This window comes from Tupaia chinensis, unplaced genomic scaffold, assembly GCF_000334495.1.
Source record: "Tupaia chinensis unplaced genomic scaffold, TupChi_1.0 Scaffold000539_1, whole genome shotgun sequence".
NCBI lineage: Eukaryota > Metazoa > Chordata > Mammalia > Scandentia > Tupaiidae > Tupaia > Tupaia belangeri.
In genome coordinates this window covers 3245032-3252676 of record NW_006160052.1, presented here as the reverse complement: position 1 = coordinate 3252676, position 7645 = coordinate 3245032, and the positions used below count along the sequence as shown (strand labels likewise).

The following is a 7645-nucleotide window of genomic DNA, read 5'->3' as shown; positions in this document are numbered from 1 at the left end:
CCGAAGGTGGCCCCGGGGCTGCCGCTGTGGCCCACGCCAAGCCCGGGGGGCCGGGGTCGCCAAGGACCCCGCTCAGTACCTGTTGAAACTCGGGAAAGTAACGTCCCGGGGCAGGGCACTTCGGGGCGAGGGCCCCAGGCTGGCGCGTAGGCCGTGCGGGAGCAAAGGGTCCTTAGAGGCCACTCTCAACCCGGGGCCCGCAGGGGTCAGAGGCGGGAGCGTCCCGGTAACCTCTGCCCCAGGCGGGGGCCGGCCTCTCACGTCACGTGAGGGAAAATACCGTAACCAACAACGGAGGAAAGGCAGTCTAGTCTCCGGCCGCAAGGGGAGAAGTGGGGCAAAGAGACCCAGCAAGGGGCGCGAGAGGAGAGACGGGGTCAGGGGACCGCTCGTACCCGGCGCCGACGCTCTCTGCTTCCGCCGCCTCCGCGGAGCTCCTGCTCTTCCGCTCGCGCCGCAGAGGCGCGCGCCAGGCCCCGGCTCCGCCCCCCGGCGGCGCGGGGCCTTCTGGGAGTTGTAGTCTCCCGAAGGTCCGGCCTCGCCGGCGGCGTCCCGGTCACGTGGCTGGAGGGGCTGGCAAAATAGCGCGGGGCTTAAGGTGTTGACGCTCCCGAGGTGCTTTCCATAGGGCGGGCGCCACCACGCCCTCCCCCAGGTGCTTTCAATCCGCCGTCGGAGAGAAATATGCCCAGATCTCTCCCCAGGCCACTCAGTCATGCCGGCTCTCTTTTCACAGCCAAGTTTCTTAAACCAGGTCGTCTATATACGAAGCCTCTCCTTCCTCACTTGGGTTCACTCCACTCTGCACTGCAGCTTCTGCCCCCAAGGGAAAGGTCCCTGTGATCATCATTGTCCTTGTTGCCAAACTCACTGGACTTATTTGCAAGCTTAGTTACCTGACGCTGTTAGACGTCGTCACATCCTTCCTATGACTATCCAGGTTTTCCTTCTTTTTCCCAATCCATTCTACTCAGTTTCCTTCCCTTTTTTAAAATTTAATTTTTATTTGTTTATTTTAATTTGACTAGAAGGAGAGAGAGAGAGAGAGAACGTGAGAAAGCAAGCCACCAGGTCCAGGACTCAAACTTCCGTCAGCCTTGTGGGAGTCCAGCGTCCTTAATCACATCACCTGCTGGCTGCAGTTTCCTTCCCTTTTATTGGTACTGTCCAGAGTTCTTGATATTGGGTTGGGAGAGGGGAGACTCCAGCCCCTTTTTTCCTGAGCTCATTGTATTCCCGACTTCCTAAAGACCTGTTCACACCATCTCAAATGTATAGTACAGTTGTAGTTTGGTATGAAATCTGTGGATGCTCACGTCCCTTGTATGAAATGACCTCGTGCTCGAATATAACTTACATGTGTCCTCCTATATACTTTAAATCACCTCTAGGTTATAATGCCTAATGTAATCCAGATGCTATGTAAATAGTTTCACCATATTGTTTAGGAAATAATGGGAAAAACATCTACACATGTTCAGTACAAATGTAGCCATTGTAGGCCTAACTACATGGTACACTTCAGCCACATTGCAACTCTTTTTTTTGAGAATTTTGCTGTAGGGCGTGTGCACTAGCAGGAGAGACAGAACAGACAGAATGCAAGAAATTACCACCACCCCACCCCCAGAGAGGATGGCCATGCTGCAATCCCTTCTCCAATTTCTTCCTGGGATTTCGGGCACGCATGCACATACATGTTTCAAGCCTCTGGTCCCAGCCACGTGGGAACCCAACACCTTAACCACTATGCCACCTGCTGGCCCATGGTGGAACTTTTTTGATCCTCCTTGATTGTGTGGATGGGAAATGGTGTTTATGGAGGGCTGACTACTAGCAATACTACTACCTTCCTCCCTACCCACTAGTACTCGTTCTCCCCTTCATCCTCAGTTATCCCCTCTTTCTCTTCTACCCATATTCAAGTAGTTACCAAACTTTATAGATGATGTCTCCTGAGTATCTTTTGAGTCTGTTTCCGCTTCACACCCACTGCCAGTGATTTAATTCCCACCTACATCATTTCTTAGCTGATTGCTGCCTGGCTTCCTTATTGATATCAGAACTCTGTAGGGTCCTACCTAGCTCTCAGGCCCATTTATGTGAACAAATTTAACCAAGTCATATTTACAGTAAAGTCCTTTAAAGGCTCCATTTGACTGAGTCTGGGAGAGGGAATGGGGGTGAATACCCTGGGTAGCTTATACAAAATAGGAATGGCAGTCCTACTGCTCTCCTTCCTCATCGATATTCTGTTCGGGTGGTCCAGAGGAGGAAGACTTACGTCAAATCTTATTGAGGGCTAGGTGGGCAAGGGCATTGTTAAAAACTTCTCCAGGAGATGCAATCATTCAGCAAGAATGTATTTTGTTGCCTACTGGGTACCAGTGCTGGGTACTGAGAAAATAATCGTCCGTAGAACGGGCCCCGTCCTGGTGGAGTCCTCATTCTTTTGGAATCGACAGATATTAATCAAACTATCCCATATTGTGTGTGTGTGTGTGTATACACACATACCAGTTACCAGAACTATGAGGGGAAGTAATCAGCCCCTTTCCTTCTCTCTCCACCAGGTTGGAAATCTGTTTTGTTCGTCAGTCGAAAAAGCAAAGCCTGTGAGGAACTGATCTCCCTCTTCCACCTACACTCATCTAGATTTACTAAACTGTGGGATAGCACCCGCTCTCTCACCTTTGCACCTGTCTCTCTATCTGGAAAAATCCTCCCCCTTCACAAACTTCTTCCCTAATTCTCTTCTGTGAGAAGCCAGTCGAACACCAGAGAGGTGTTCTGAGGACGGGGCCAGGTCAGGCGATAGCCCCCAGGCAAGCATCAGTGGGCTGAGCAGGGGAGCCAGACACAGCTGAATGTGGGCTACCAGGAACAAGGTAGCATTAGCCAGTTTCGAGGTATCAGATCTGAGCCAACAAATCCATTCTTCGAAATACAGATCAAGTGTCACCTCCTCCAGGAAGTCTTTGCTAGCACCCACCCCAAGTGAACGAATATCCCTTTCCTAGACACATGCACTGAGTTCCAGTGATACTGGGTCGTTGAAAAAGTCATGATGCACTTTTGCATAGAAAAGCATGAAAAAATATGTCATGACTTTTCCAATAAATGACCCAATACATTAGCGCCAACTCAGACCAGTTTGAAGAGCCAACAGCTAAATATTCAGGAATTTTGCAAGTCAGGTTTTTTAAATTATTTTATTTAACTTTATTTTTATTTTATTTGTTTAGTTTAATTTGACCAAAGAAGGATAGAGTGAGAGAGAGAGAGAGGGAAGCAAAAAAGCAAGTCACTAGGTCTGGGACTTGAACCATGATCAGCCGTGTGGAAGCCCAACACCCTTAACCACTATGCCACCTGCCGGCCCCACAAGTCAATTTTTAAACCATTGGTTGTTTGAGATCAGTGTGATGGAAATCAATACATGAAAATCAGGACTTTAGGGGGGCTGGGGGCAGGGAACCAGCTTACTGTCACATCACGGGCTTTGTCATACCACTTATCTCTGCATTGTACTGTAATGGCCTCACCCCTCTTCGATGAACTCTTTGCATCAAGTGCATTTAGCAAATATCTATTGATGCTATTTGCTATGCAACAGAGACTTAGCAAGCTGCTGAACTGCGAATGGGGTATACAGTGGAGAACAAATAAACATGGCTCCTACTGTCATGGGACTGACATTCTAGCAGAAAGTAAAGCAAGAACTGCATACTTTCAGACCGGCTTGGGCTGCAGTGCACTGGAACATCACAGCGATGAATAGTGGTAAGGATAGAAGGCTATGCTGCTTTAACAAGATGGTCCCAGAAGTCTTCTCTGAGGAGCTAAGTTTCTTACTGAACCCTGAAGGATGAGAAAGCGATAGTGAAGGAGAGAGCCAGGAAAGCATTCCGACCAGAGGGATCAGACCACACATAGAGCCAAGCTGTTTGAGATCAGGATGGTCATTTGTTAGGGTGGAGAGAGTAAGAACTGATTGATCTGGAGATCATGAGGAGGTAATTAGGGACAGGTATGCACAGTCTTGAGGTCATAGTGAGGGCCCTGGATATTATAGCCACCAGGTATAACAGCTGTAGGATGCAGACTCTAGATGAAGAGAAAGACAGAGAGAGAGAGAGAAATCACCTCCCAGGAGGATGGCCACGTCACAATCCCTCTTCTTCCATTCTCCTCTCAGGCTCATAGGCATGCATGCACACTCACCCAGCATGATTCTCAGGCCACCGAGTCCAGGACACGAACCGCGAGGTTGGCTATGTGGGATCCAGCACCTTAACCTCCAGGCCACCTACTGGCCTGCCTCCAAAGTCTTTAAATGAGTAGGCAACATTATCTGATTCCCATTTTAATACAATCGCTCTCGCTTTTGTTTGGAGGACCAGAGTACGTGGGAGAGCCCACCTGCTGGAATCGCCTAGGTGACAAACCATGAAACAGTGCAGGGGGGTGGGGGGGGGAAGATGTGGGTGGCTCTGACATGCATTTTGCAGATTGAGTCAATATGACTTGCTGATAGCTTGACTATGGGGTGGATGTGCCGGTGAAGAGAAGAGGGTCCAAGGGCGATCATTGGTTCTGTCTCCATACCTTCCGCCCCCAGAATTCTCCCTGGCACACAGTAGGTGTTCAGTAGCTGCATGGAATGCATTTATCGATTTAGGCGCTGAATTCCGTGCCCAGTCACTGGCTTACTGCTTGCTACAGGGCCTCTATCAGCCCACGTAGTGTTTTTGTGCTAATCAGAAGAAAGTGCCCATTCCTCTAGGTGTGCACAGCCCGGTGTCAGGATGCAGATGGACGGATGGAAAGACAGAGCTGACTGGGTTCAGTCCCCACCCTCCCTCAGCTGATGTCCCTTCTGCAGTGTGGCGTCTGCTCCACCGTAGATGGAGCCCTGGTTTCACATTGCTGGAAGGCGGTTTTGTGGCACTGAGCCCAGTATTCATGGGGAGAATTTGAGGTCCAGGGGGAGGAAGCTGCTTGTCTGGGGTCACCGGAGCTTCTGCTGTGACTGAGATTCAAACCTTTGCCCTCCGAATCCCTGTGGACTCTTTAGCCTCGGAGCCACATTGTCTCTCCCAAATCACTCAGCCCGTCAATAAAAAGCTAAATTCAAAACGGTGACTTTGCTTCCTTGAGTTTCTCATCTGTCTCAGTTGCTATTGTTAGAGTACTTCGCATTTACATAGCATCCACTGTGTGCTCTCCTGCCTTACAAAATACAATAAAGGAACATGGAACCAAAGGACCTTGATTTTTTTTAAACAGAATGAAGAAGGAATGGCTGGTTTAAAGAGCCCTCAGCTCTTGGATAGAGATGAACTTTGGTATATTGGTTTAAGAAGCTGCTGTAAGCCATACCAAAATAAAATAAAATAGCTCGTGGGCAAACTGTTTTTCTTTTGTAACCCCAGTCAGAAGAAGGAGGGGATATTGGAATAGCTGGCGTCAGAAGTGTAAGCCAGGAAGAGGGGCAGGGATCAAAAAACCTATGGAAGAGAAAGAAACACCCTGGAGGAAATGTTTGTTCTCTCTCTCTCTCTCAAGAATATTTTTTAATTAATTTTCTTTTTTTTTTTTTTTTTTTGCTACAGGGCATGTGTGCTCACCAGAGAGAGGTGGAGGGTGGAGAAAGAGAAAGAGGGGGAAAGCAAGAAAGAAATAACCACAGAAGGTCATATGGGAGTCCAACTACTACTCTCCTAATAAATAGTAGCATTCACAATTAATAAGTGCTTCGTGGGGCCAGTAGGTGGCATGGTGGTTAAAGACGCTGGACTCCCACATGGCTGACCACAGTTCAAGTCCCAGACCTGGTGGCTTGTCTTCTCACTTTCCCCCTCTGTCTGATCAAATTGGAAAATAATAATAGCAAATAAAGTTAAAATAAAAATAATTCTAGGTACCAGCAGATGGCATAATGGCTATGTTGCTGGACTCCCCCCATGTAGTTAACTGCAGTTCGGGTCCCAGACCCGGAGGCTTAAACTCACGCCGAGTGCATGTGTGTGCGTGCCCAAGATCCCGAGAGGAGACTGGAGGAGAAGGGATTGCGGCGTGGCCATCCCCCCTGGGGGGTGATTTCTCACTTTCTGTCTCTGTCTTTCTCTTTCTGGTGAACGCACACACCCTATAGCAAAAACCTCTCCAAAAATAAGTAATTAATTAATTCTAAAAACAAAGCAAGTGCTTACTGTGTGCCAGGAGTGTACTAAACCTTCACATGCCTGGTCTGAGTCAGTCCTCACACACCCTGGCAGGTCGGATCTATAAATACCATCAGTTTACCCTGGAGGAGGCTGAGGCACAGAGACACCATGCAGCACGCCCGAGGCTTTGCAGCTAATAAGACAAAGCTGAGATCTGAACCAAGCCCATCTCCAGAATCCGGGCGCTCGACCACTGTAGTAAACAGCCTCTACTACAAACACTTCCGGTGACGGGCTCTCTGTTTCGATAGGGTGACCCTTCAGAGTGCTGGGGTAACAGCTCCCTGTTTCGATAGGGTGACCCTTCAGAGTGCTGGGGTAAAGGCTCCATGTTACTGCTGCTTCATGATTACCGCCTAATTATCTCCAGTCTCCCACCAAAATGGACATACATGAGAGGAGAGGGGTGAATAGGTTAGGTCAGAGAAAGGTCCTAAGCCGGCAAGGGGCCCCTTCCTAAGCTTATACAGGACCACTTGCCTACGTGTCGTGGCATGGACGATGGAGGAGAAAGTGCCGCGAGGAGAGAAGGGCTAACTAAGCATTCCCTTCGGCGAGGTGGGCCGTGAGTGCCTCCTAACGTGAGGATTCCTTCCTTTGTCACTGCAGCTCGTTATTGCAGAGGATCCACGTTCTGCCGGGCGTCGGGGTACTGGGTTCTGCCCCGTGACTGGCATTGCTAAGTGCTACTACCTGGAGCTACATGGCTCGAGGGCTAGAGGGAAGGGAAGATTTCTGAGGACGCCCATGGATAGCCCCCATTTCACTCATGGGGAAAAGCGGGGTGGAGAACTCGGACAGGCAACAATGGCTCCAGACCCCAAAGCCGGGCTTAGGAACCCAGAGAATGCCACAACTCGAATCGAAGCATCTTTAAAAGGGTATGGCAGCGGGGCTGGCAGGTGGCGTGGTGGTTAAGGGCACTGGACTACCACGTGGCCAACTGCAGTTGGAGTTCTAGACCTGGCAGCTTGCTTTCTCACTTTCCCTCTCTCTCTTTTTTTTTTTTTTTTTTTTTTTTTTTTTTGGAGAGGTTTTTGCCTTAGGGCACGTGCACTCACCAGACAGACAGAGAGAGACAGAGAGACAGAAAGTGAGAAATCACCCCCCGGGGGGATGGCCATGCCGCAATCCCTTCTCCTCCATTTTCCTCTCGGGATCTTGGGCACACACGCACACGCACCCGGCGTGAGTTTTAAGCCACCAGGTCCAGGACTTGAATCGCGGTCGACTACGTGAGAGTCCAGCGACATAGCCATTATGCTAACTGCTGATCCCCTGTCTCTTTCTCTTGCTCTGTTGCTCTCTGGTCAGTCTTTCTCTCTGTCTCTCTCTGTCAAATGTAAATGAATGAACAAATAAAATTAAATATATAATTCTTTATCATTAAAAAAGGGTGTGGCAGCAGGCCAGCC

At 49.3% G+C, this 7645-nt stretch overlaps 1 protein-coding gene across 6 annotated transcripts in view; it reads right to left on the bottom strand.

The window, feature by feature from the left end:
- Positions 1-456, bottom strand: part of R3HCC1L (R3H domain and coiled-coil containing 1 like) — a 104035-nt gene extending 103579 nt beyond the window's left edge. For 5 of the 6 annotated variants that reach the window (XM_014591164.2, XM_014591167.2, XM_014591166.1 and 2 more), the window contains exon 1: positions 396-456. The gene's annotated coding sequence lies outside the window, so the exon portion shown is untranslated. Of the gene's footprint in view, positions 1-79 lie in introns of all 6 variants that reach the window. The other variant, XM_014591160.2, reaches the window with a different exon arrangement.
- Positions 457-7645: the final 7189 nt, after the last annotated feature.